We start from the raw sequence: 11,786 nt of genomic DNA on the forward strand, positions 1-11,786 counted from the left end.
CTAAATCTATTCCACCTTCACCGTGCAGTCTTCTACCTCTTCCTTTCTCACACACATTTTTACTTCTTTTTCCATCTCTGTCGCCTTAGCATCCCCCCCCCCCACACACACACCACCTTCCAAAGTCTATCCCACCTCTCCAACACTCCCCCCCCCCGCCCGTGTCCTACCCTCTCCTTCTATTCATTCACACGCCTGCCCACCTGTCCCTCCCCCTCTACCTCCCTCGCCACATTGTTCCTTAGGTAATTACAGGTGTGAGGACAAAATGGGTTCGTGGGAAGACCGGGAGGAGGAGGAGAATGGGAAGAACGAAGATACAAAGGGGAGTCTGACAATAGATTTTTTTGTATGTATTGAATAGCTGATTGAGCTCGGTAACATCTCCAAGGACAAAAAAGTAACTCCTCGCTACATGATGCCCCTTAAAATGCGGATATAAGGATCGTTGAGTTTATTGGTGATGACGAGGATTTGCAGGATACGAAAGGAGTGGAGTAGTTTCAGCTAATCCACAAAAAGAAATACAGAAAGAGAATGGGAAGAAAGAGAGATACAAAAGGAGATAGGAAAGAGGAATGAAGCCAAGAGGTGGAAAGGGAAAAGGAGAAAATGCTAAGGGGGAAAGGGAAATGATTTTGAGAATAAGAAAGGAGAGGATAATCTGGTACGGTGATCCACATGGAAAGAAATACAGAAGGAGAGAAAGAGAAGAAAGAGGGAAATACAAACAGGGAGAAAGGAAAGGAACAAAGGGGAGATAGGGAAATGAAATGGGAAAGGAAAAGGGATGAAAACAAGGGATGGTGAAGGAGGAAGAAAATAAGAAAAGGGGAGGAGGTGGGGAAATGAAATGGAAAAAAGGAAAGTGATGGGTGGAAGGGACGGAGTGAGGAGAGGGAAGAAAAGGGGCAATAGGGAGGTAGGGAAGTGAGGTGGAAAAGGGAAACGAGGTGAAGAAAAGGAGAGGAGGAGTTTTAATCTTCCACATAAAGAGAAATAAACGAGAATGGGAAGAAAAAGGGAGAGACAAAATGGTACATGTCAAATTAAAGCAAATGACGTGCATGAAATAAAAATGCAAAATAGAGAAAATCTGAAAACCCAGGGAAAGTGTTCATTTAAATCCACATAAAAAAATAAAGAAAGAGAAAGAGAAGAAAGTTGGCGGTACAAAAAAGGTACACGCCAAATCAAAAACAAATTACGTGCATGAAATATAAATGCAGAGTAGAGAAAATCTGAAAATCTAGGAAAAAAGTCTTCATCTAAATCCACATTAAAAGAAACACAGGAGGAGAAAGAGAAAAAAAAGAAGAAACAAAAAGGTTCATGCCAAATCAAAAACAAATGACGTGCTTAAAACAAAAATGCAGAATAGAGAAAATCTGAAAATCTAGGAAAAGTGTTCATTTAAATCCACATTAATTAAAAGAAACACAGGAAGAGAAAGAAAAGAAAGATGGCAATACAAAAAAGAGACAATGCATATCAAAACAAATGACGTGCTTAAAATATAAATGCAGAATAGAGAAAATCTGAAAATCCAGGAAAAAAATGTTAATCTAAATCCACATAAAAAATATAGTAGGAGAAAGAGAGAAAAAAAATGAAGATACAAAACGGTACATGCCAGTTCAAAAGCAAATTACGTGCATGAAATATAAATGCAGAATAGAGAATATCTGAAAATCCAGGATAAGTGTTCATCTAAATCCACATAAAAAGAAATACAGAAGAGAAAGAGAAGAAAGATAGCGGTACAAAACGGTACATGCCAAATCAAACGCAAATTACGTGCATGAAATATAAATGCAGAATAGAGAAAATATGAAAATCCAGGAAAAGTGTTAATTTAAACAATCGACTCAGGAAGTGAAAATCAGAAACACAGAGAAGATGATGACCTCCGGAAATGAGACGCGGAGGTAAAAAGACAAAATTATCCAAAAGTAAAACGAAGAGCAAAATTGTAGCAAACTATTTGGATGTAAGATTTAAAAAGGATTACCTCTCACGTTTTTATTCCATTTTTTTTTTTTTTTTTTACAACAAAGGAGACAGCTCAAGGGCACAGAAAAAAAGGAAACAATAATAATAAAAAAACACTATTCGCTGCTGCTTTCTTTTCTTGTACTTCCATTTACTGTTTTTTTTTTTTCGTTTTTTCTTCTGTTTGATTTTTCATCTTGTTTTAACTTTTTTTGTCGTTTTTCAATTGTATTTCCCATTAAAAGTTTATAATGCGAAGAGAGAGAGCTAATAAGGATATGGAATGGAAAAGTTATAGGTCATGAAAGGAAATGGGTTAAGAAGGAGGAGGGAGACCATTAGCTACGGGGAGGAAGGGAAATGGAATAGAAAAGGGAGAGGGAAGGAAGGATAGGGAGGGAGAAAAGGAACGAAAAGGAAGTTAGGAGAATTATATGTAAGAAGGAATGAAGAGAAAGGAACACATATGGAGGGAGAAAATGATAGGGAAATAAAGTGGAAAAGGGAAAGGAGATGAAGGGAAATGGATGAATAGAAAGAGAGAAAAGGAAGAAAGGAGAGTTAGCAAAATGAAATGGAAAAAGGTCTGAAGGGAAAGGAGATAGAGAGAAATGAGTGAATAGGAAGAGAGAAAAGGAAGAAAGGAGAGTTAGCAAAATGAAATGGAAAAAGGACTGAAGGGAAAGGAGATAGAGAAATGAGTGAATAGGAAGAGAAAAAGAAAGAAAGGGGAGTTACCAAAATGAAATAGAAAAAGGACTGAAGGGAAAGGAGATAGAGAGAAATGAGTGAATAGGAAGAGAGAAAAGGAAGAAAGGAGAGTTAGCAAAATTAAATGGAAAAAAGAAATGAAGGAGATGAAGGGAAATAGGTAAATAGGAAGAGAGAGAAAACGAGGGAAGAGGAGACAGAGGAAATGGAATAGGAAATGGAGGGGGGATGAAATAAATGGGAGAATGGGGAAGGAGAAAATGAGCTAAGGGAAGGTAAGGAAATGGAATGGAAAGGTAAAAGCCATGAAAAGAAATGGGTTAATAAATAGGGAGGACACTAGCTACGGGGAAGAAGGAAATGAAGATAAAGGGTGGAGAAGGAGGGAGAAAGGGAGATAGGGAGAGAGAGGTAATTAAATGGAATAGGATAGGTAAAGGTCATAAGGAAATGGGTTAATAAGGAGGAGGGAGACCATTAGCTACGGGGAGGAAGGGAAATGGAATGGGAGGAAAAGGGAAAGGGAATGAAGGTAAGGGGTGAGCAGGTCAAGGTTGCCCGCATGCCCAGGTGAGAGGAGCCTGACGCCACTCACCTGCCCTCCCTGTATGAGCGCTTACCTGTATACGTTCCCTTTCTAGCCCACGCCCTTTTCTACCTGTCTCCAACCTCCTCCTATGGTCCCCTCTCTCTCCTCTTATGTACCTTCTGTTCGATTCTTCCTTCTTTCCTCTCTCTGTGTTCTTCCTTCTTCTGTCTACCTTCTGTCTGTTTTCCTCCCCTTCTGTCTGCTTTCCTCCCCTTCTGTCTGTTTCCCTCCCCTTCTGTTTTCTTCTGTTCCCTTCATCCTTCTTTCCTTTCCCTGTTTTGTTCCTTTTCCTTCTGTCTACCTTCTGTCTGTTTCCCTCCCCTTCTGTCTACCTTCTGTTCCCTTCCTTCTTCTTTCCTCTCTCTGTGTTCTTCCTCCTTCTGTCTACCTTCTGTTCCCTTCATCCTTCTTTCCTTTCTCTGTTTTGTTCCTTTTCCTTCTGTCTACCTTCATTTGTTCTCTCCCTTCTCTCCTTCTGTCTACCTTCTGTCTCTCTCCTCCTTCATCTGTTTTCCTCCCTTCTGTCTATCTTATGTTCCCTCCATTCTTTCCTTCCTATGGTCCTCCTTCTTCTATTTTCCTCCTCCTTCTGTTCCTTCCATTCTTCTTTCCTCCCTTTCTCTTCTGTTTTCTCTTCCTTTCTTCATTTAGGGTTCCGTATCAATATTTCTCTCTCTTTTAAACTCCCTGTCTAATTATTTCTTACCTCTCTATCCTCTATTCCTTCCATTCTTCTCTTCCCTTCTATTTTGTCTCCCTTTCCTTATTTAGACTTCAGTAGCAATCTTTCTCCATTTTTAAGACATTTGGTTCCATTCTTCTTAATTTTCCCTCCCTTTCTCTCTCCCTTTATCATCCGTTCTCTCTCTCTCTCTCTCTCTCTCTCTCTCTCTCTCTCTCTCTCTCTCTCTCTCTCTCTCTCTCTCTCTCTCTCTCTCTCTCTCTCTCTCTCTCTCTCAGTCTTTGTAGCTTTCCATTCTCCTTTCCTCTGCCACGTGTCATTCTCTTTTCATTCTCCCTTTGCTCTCCCTCTCCCTCTCCCTCCCTCCCTTCATTTACCCTACACGACCCCTCCCTTTGCCCTCCCTTAGGTAACTTTTCTCCCTTCGTCTACCTTCTGTCTCCTTTTCTTACTCTCTCCCTTAACCACCTGCTCCCTTTGCGCTCTCTCTTCCCTCCCTCTTCCCTTCATTTGCCCTACATGACCCCTACCTCTTCCTTCCATTCTCTCTCTCCCTTCTCTCCCTTCCTCCTGTTTCCTATGCTTTCTCTCCTTTCTCCTCCTGTTCATTTTGCTTTCTCTTCCCTTCCTTCTTCTCTCCATTCTTTCCCTCTCCCTTCTTTTACCTCCTATTTTCCCTTCTTCCTCTCCCTTCTTCTCCTGTTCCCTTCTTCCTCCAGCGTCTCAGGAGGATGGAATCGAGTACCATAACCGAAGCGAAAGATGGAACGCGAATGGATTGAGTCTAGTAGGTTATCTCTCTCTCTCTCTCTCTCTCTCTCTCTCTCTCTCTCTCTCTCTCTCTCTCTCTCTCTCTCTCTCTCTCTCTCTCTCTCTCTCTCCAGACGTAACCGGTTCTCTCTAGCGGACAAAAAATGAGTCACAATCCGTCAAACTTTTCCATTTCAACCATGCGATCGAATTTAATGGATGACTTTTTTTTTCCTCCCCTCCCTCCTTATCTTCCCTTCCCTTCCTCCCTCCCTCCCCTCTTTCCTCTCCATCTCCCCTTCCCTTGTTCCCTTCTTCCCATCCTTTCCTTCTTCTCTCCATCTCCCCTTCCTTTCCTCCTTCTTCTTCCCTTCCTATTCCCCTTTCCTTGGTCCTCTCTCTCTCTCTCTCTCTCTCTCTCTCTCTCTCTCTCTCTCTCTCTCTCTCTCTCTCTCTCTCTCTCTCTCTCTCTCTCTCTCTCTCTCTCTCTCTCTCTCTCTCTCTCCTTCACCTCCCTTCCTCACCTTCCCCTTTATCTTCTCTTCCCTCTCTCTCTCTCTCTTTCATCTTCCTCTCTTCCCTCTCTGTCTCTCCTTCCTTCTCTTCCCTCTCTAACCTTCTCTCTTCTCTCCCTCTCTCCCCTTTCCTCCTCCCCCTCCTTCACCTTCCTCCCTAACTGACCTTACTATTTCTTGTTGCTCCCCCCCCCCCCCTCGTCCCTCCCTCTCTTTTTTCCTTCCGTCTCACTCCCTCAACACTTTTAATTTCACTTCGTCCTCCTAAAGGTGTTAAGAGTGACGTTCTTGTAGTGGCGATGGTGACTTGCTGTACGTTGATGTGACGCTATCTCTTTTTGCCTTCTCTCTGTCTGTCTGTCTGTCTGTCTGTCTGTCTGTCTGTCTGTATGTATGTATGTATGTATGTATCTCTCTCTCTCTCTCTCTCTCTCTCTCTCTCTCTCTCTCTCTCTCTCTCTCTCTCTCTCTCTCTCTCTCTCTCTCTCTCTCTCTCTCTCTCTCTCTCTCTCTCTCTCTCTCTCTCTCTCTCTCTTCTTCTATCTCATTCTTCCCCCTCTTTCTCCCCTCCCTTCCTCCCCCTTTCATTTAATTTCCCCTCCACCACCACCACCACCACCACGAGTCTTAATGATGGAGATCGATGAAGCGCTGAATAAGTCCACGAATCAATACTTCAAAAATTGACCTGCGAGGAAGGGAGAGAAGGGGGCCAAGCCAAGCCAAGCCGCCCCTCTCCCCTTCCCTCTCGCCCCATCCCTTCCCATCTCCTCTCCCCTTCTATCTCCCTCCCCATCCCCTCTCCCCTTCCCCATTCCTTCCCATCTCCTCTCCTCAGTCCCTCTCTCCTTCTATCTCCCTCCCCATCCCCTCTTCCCATCCCTCTCCCCTTCTTCCCCTCACATGCGACTCCTGAGGTAGGGACGAGGACATAACAGCAATCAACTCTCAGTCATCCCCACTCCCCATCTCCCCTCCCATTACCTCCTCCTCACCCTCGTCCACACGCAAGCTTCCCTCCCCATCCTACCCTCTTCCTCCTTCCCCTCCTCTCCCCTTACCTAACTGACTCTCACTCTCTCTCTCCCTCACACTCACGGCAGACATATCCACGCCCAGTGTTTCTCATAAGTGTCAAGGCCCGACCGAAATCCCTTTTTTTAACATATTTCACAACCTGAGATATACGAGTTCTTCCTCTTTTCCTCTTTTCCTCCTCCTCTTCTTCTATAGACGTCTTTGTGATCTTCCTCTTCATATTCCTCTTCGCCATGTTGTCGTCTCTCTCTCTCTCTCTCTCTCTCTCTCTCTCTCTCTCTCTCTCTCTCTCTCTCTCTCTCTCTCTCTCTCTCTCTCTCTCTCTCTCTCTCTCTTTAATATCTCTTCTCTTCCTCCTACTCCTCTTTTTCTTCTCTTCCAATGACTGTCTCCCTCATTTCCTCTTCCTCTCCATTATTTCCTTTCCTTTTCTCCGTTTCTTCCGCCTCTCTCTTCTCTCTCTTTAATATTTCTTCTCTTCCTCCTCCTTTTTCTCTCTCTTCCTTACATCTCCTTTATTTCCTCTTCATTATTTCCTCTCCTTTTCCCTCTGTTTCTTCCGCCTTTCTCTTTTCTTACTTCTATATTATTTCTTCTCTTTTCCTCCTCCTCCTCCTCTTTTTCTCTTCCATTAACTGCCTTCCTTACATCTCCTTTATTTCCTTTTCCTCTCCATTATTTCCTCCCCTTCTCCCTCTGTTTCTTCCGCCTTTCTCTTCTCTTACTTCTATATTATTTCTCCTCTTTTCCTCCTCCTCTGTTTTTCTCTTCCACTGGCTGTCTTTCTTGCAACTGTCTAGACGTCATTGTGCTCTCTTTTATTCTCCCTCACACTCATGCACGACTTAAGATTCATTTCCTGTCCCTTCAATGCTTTCGACACCCTTATATATTCTCAAGGCGTCTTCGTGGGCATTCTTTTTAAGTCTTCCCCACACTCCTGCAAGATTTAAGATGTTTTTGTCGCTACGTTGCATCAGACATACTCACATTATCCTCCCTTACCTATACCAAAGCATTTTCTTGTGGTTTTTTGATCAGATTTCCTTACACTCGACCAAGACATCAACCTCATGTCCTGCCCCTATAACGCGCTCTACATCTTTATTTACTCGTATTTGCATCCTTTTAGACGTCTTCATCTTAGGTCGCTTTTGTCAGAGGCATCCCTATCTCCCCTTATCCTTCGCCCCCTTCTCGCCTTTGTATCTGCCCCCGACACACCACATCCCCAACTTACAGCATCCCTTCTCCTTCTTCCATTCCTTCGTTCCCTTCTCCCCTCTCTATCTGTCCCCGACACACCACATCCCCAACTTATAACACCCCTTCTCCTCCTTCCCTTCCTTCTTCCCTTTCTATCACCTATGCCCGCGACACACCACATCCCCAACTTACAACACCCCTTCTCCTCCTTCCCTTCCTTCTTCCCTTTCTATCACCTATGCCCCCGACACACCGCACCCCACAACACCCATTCTTCCCATTCCCTTGCCACCATCCCATTCCATTGCCTCGCCACAGCCTCGACACATACATACATACGTACATACATACATACACTCCCTCTTCCCCTCTTACTCACATCTACCCAATACTTAACGTACAAAAAAAATAAAAAAATCATTGCTCTGCTCTTTCGCTGGTCTCTCTCACTCCCCCTCCCACTCCCTCTCACATCCTCCCTTGCTCACCCCTGTCTTGTACTACCTCACTCCTACCTCCCTCAGATGTCCTCCCTCACCCCTGCCTCCTCTATCATATGTCCTCCCTCACCCCTGCCTCCTCTATCATATGTCCTCCCTCACCCCTGCCTCCTTTCCACGCCCCCCTCACCCTTGCCACCTCCTATATCCTCCCTCACCTCAGCCCCCCCACTACCCCTCAAATGTCCTTCCTCACCCCTGACCCCCTCAAATGTCCCCCATCACCCTTGCCCTCTCACATCTCTCTCACCCCGTTGCTCCCTCCCATGTCCACTCTCACCCCTACCAACCTCTCAAGCCCTTCCTCCTACGCTCTCCCTCACCCTGATTCCCTTGCATGCCCTCCCTTTCCCTTTGCTCCCTCCCATACCCTTCCTCACTCCTGCCCCCTCAAGCCCTTCCTCCCCCCTACCCCCTCTCGTACCCTCTCTCTCCCTGCTCCCTCTCATTCCGCGCTGGCCTCGGAGGACAAACAAAATGAGAATGCCCTGACTGGCCCTGACTAGCGGTGGCGGTCAGGGCAGGGCGCGGAGAGGCTAAGGAGGAGGAGGAGGAGGAGGAGGAGGAGGAGGGTCGCTGGTACACACACTGGACATGTTGAACTCAAAAGGAACAGCCTCCAAGCGCCTCTCGCAAGTGTAAGACAGTGACCCCCCCCCCTCTCTCTCTCTCTCTCTCTCTCTCTCTCTCTCTCTCTCTCTCTCTCTCCTCCACACTCTCCGTACCCTCCAGAAAGTATTGAGATATCCCCAACGTGTCGGAGGAAGGGAGGGAGGGATGGAGAGAAGGAGGGAGGGAGAGGGGGGAGGGAGGGAGAGAAGGAGCAATGGCGAGGGAAAGGAGGGCGTGAAGGAGGCACAGCGGGAGAGGCGTTCCTGTGGCGGCCGGGACTTTCCATTTCGTCTGGGGGAGGAGGAGGAGGAGGAGGAGGAGGAGGAGGAAGAGAAGGAGAAGGAGGAGTAGGTTGCCGGTCACCCAGAGAAGACCCGGCGTTTGTGTAAGTATACCTGCCTGTCACACCCCCGCCCCCCCCGCTCTCTCTCTCTCTCTCTCTCTCTCTCTCTCTCTCTCTCTCTCTCTCTCTCTCTCTCTCTCTCTCTCTCAGTATCTCCCCTCCCTCCTCCTCTCCTTGCACGCCGGCCCTCCCCCTCCTCCCCCTCCCCCCCTTTGCTGACGCTGCGGTTTGGCGTCTCCTCCCTGAACACACACACACACACACACACACACACACACACACACACACCAATCTGGCAACACCGGTCACCTGGACGGGGCCACGGACGAAGGTGTTGCCAGGTAGTGTTTTTGCCGCGTCTCAGCCAGTCCGTGTCTTATTTCAGCTTCAGGAAGGAAAAGAAAAAGAAAAGTTGCGAAAGTCTCGTCAAATAGTAACTTTCCGATGTACACTAACGCAAACGAGGGCGAACAAGGGCAGACAGGAGTGGGTGGTTGGTTGCAAAGCGCTCACCTGACCCTTCTTCGTCCCTTCCCTCTCGCCACGGCAGAGCAGACCCTTCTTAAACGTAAACAAGAGCGAACAAGAGAGACCGGAGTGGTTGCAAGGCCCTCCTCTGCCCCTTCTTCGTCCCTTCCCTCTCGCCACGGCAGATCAGACCCTTCTTATACGTAAACAATAGCGAACAAGAGAGACCGGAGTGGTTGCAAGGCCCTTCTCTGCCCCTTCTTCGTTCCTTCTCTCCCGCCACTGCACATCACCAGCAGAAGGGAGGGATGCAAGGCCCTCAGACCCTTCTTCTTATATGTAAACAGAAGCAGACAGGAGTGGGTGGTTGGAAGACTCTCCTTTGCCCCTTCTCCGTCCCTTCCCTACCGCCACTGCACATCACCAGAAGAGGGATGCAACGCCCTCAAGTCCATAGTTAAAAGTCTCTCTCTCCCATCACGACCACATTTGCCACTCTATTTAGGAGCAGTAAGTAGCGGGCCTTTTTTTCATTATTGTTTTCTTTTTTTTTTACGCCCTTGCACTGTCTCCTCTGCTGTAAAAAAAAATATAAAGAGTGAAGATTAACCGGGTATTCATGGGTGTATTTTCCGTTGAAGACACAGAGGTCGAGTCAAAGTATCACTAGGATCGCAAACAGTGCATGAAACTCCCAGCAACAACTTCTACGGGAGAGACTTTAAACAGGCGAACTGCAGTGCCGGAACGATGAAGAATACAGGCATTTTTTTTACAACAAAGGAGACAGCTCAAGGGCACAAAAAAAGTAAACAATAATATAAAAAAAAGCCCGTTACTCGCTGCTCACAAAAAGAATCCAAAGAGGTGGCCGAAAGAGAGGTCAATTTCGGGTATTGTCAGACGTGTACGCCCCTCACATAGGCCGAAAAGGAGACCAATCGCGTTCTAATGAGTGTCTTTGTAGGTTCATGGCGCAACAGAGTGATCAAGCTACCAGAAGGGCCATAGAACTACCTCTACAATTGCCAAGAACTCCTACGAAAGCCTTGTCAAATGTGTGTGTTTGGGCTACGAAGCGTTGAAGACTATTGCCATTTTTTCCTTCCCTTCCCTAATGAGTGTTTTTGTAGGTTCATGGCGCAACAGAGTAATCAAGCTACCAGAAGGGCCATAAAACTACCTCTGCAAATGCCAAGAACTCCTACGAAAGCCTTGTCAAAAGTGTGTGTTTGGGCTCCGAAACGTTGAAATATGGCCCTTTTTTCCTTCCCTTCCCTAATGAGTATTTCTGTAGGTTCATGGCGCAGCAGAGTGATCAAGCTACCAGAAGGGCCATAGAACTACCTCTACAATTGCCAAGAACTCCTACGAAAGCCTTGTCAAATGTGTGTTCTTGGGCTTCGAGACGTTGAAGAATATAGCCCTTTTTCCTTCCCTTCTTCGCCGTCCACTAAAAGCATCGACCCCAGACCTTTCGCTCCTCCTGAACCAACAAGTGGAAAGGGGAGGGAGGACACGGCAAGGAGAGAAGGGGAGAGGGCAGAGAAAACGGAGGAGATGAGGAGGCGGAGTAGGAGGAGGAGGAGGAAGAGTGATAGCCGGGCGGACTCTACCATTCAGGGCTGGTCGGGGAAGCCGTGGTCGGGGGTAAAAAGTCGGGTTTTGAAGGGGAGGGAGAGGAGAGTCAAGGCGCCCCAGGGACCCGCCGGCCACCCAGTCAGTCAGCCAGCCCGCCAGCCCGACCCTGCCCACCTCAGCCCCCACCCCCGCAGCCCCAAACCCGTGAGACCCATGTTAGCAGCCCCACCCGTCTCTGCTAGTAATGTAAGCCTCCTCAGCCTCTAAACACTACCCTACACCCAGTAATTCACTTTCTAAGGCCTTCAACCCCCACCTACAGCCTCCATTACCCACCCTCGTCCATTGCTACCCATCTGCACCCACTCTTACTCACTCTCACCCCATAAATTCTTCTCTGCACTCATTAATTTCCTTTCCCAGTCCTTCTACACCCACTTACACCCATCTTATGCCTCTCTAGACAGTCCCACACCCACGTAAATCCACCCTCAGCCCTTAAATATTCCACTCACTAATTCCCTTTCCCAGTCCTTCAACACCCATCTACACCCACTTACACCCATCTTATGCCTCTCTAGACAGTCCCACACCCACGTAAATCCACCCTCAGCCCTTAAATATAACTTTCCACTCACTAATTCCCTTTCCCAGCCCTTCAACACCCATCTACACCCATCCTATGCCCATCTGCACAGCCTTACACCCACGGCAGCCCACCTTCACCTTCTCAACCTATACCCTGCCTCCCTCTCACCCCCTCAGCCCACCCTCGACCGTGCGCCACAACACTACCCCC

This window comes from Eriocheir sinensis, chromosome 43 (assembly GCF_024679095.1).
Source record: "Eriocheir sinensis breed Jianghai 21 chromosome 43, ASM2467909v1, whole genome shotgun sequence".
Classification (NCBI taxonomy): Eukaryota; Metazoa; Arthropoda; class Malacostraca; order Decapoda; family Varunidae; genus Eriocheir; species Eriocheir sinensis.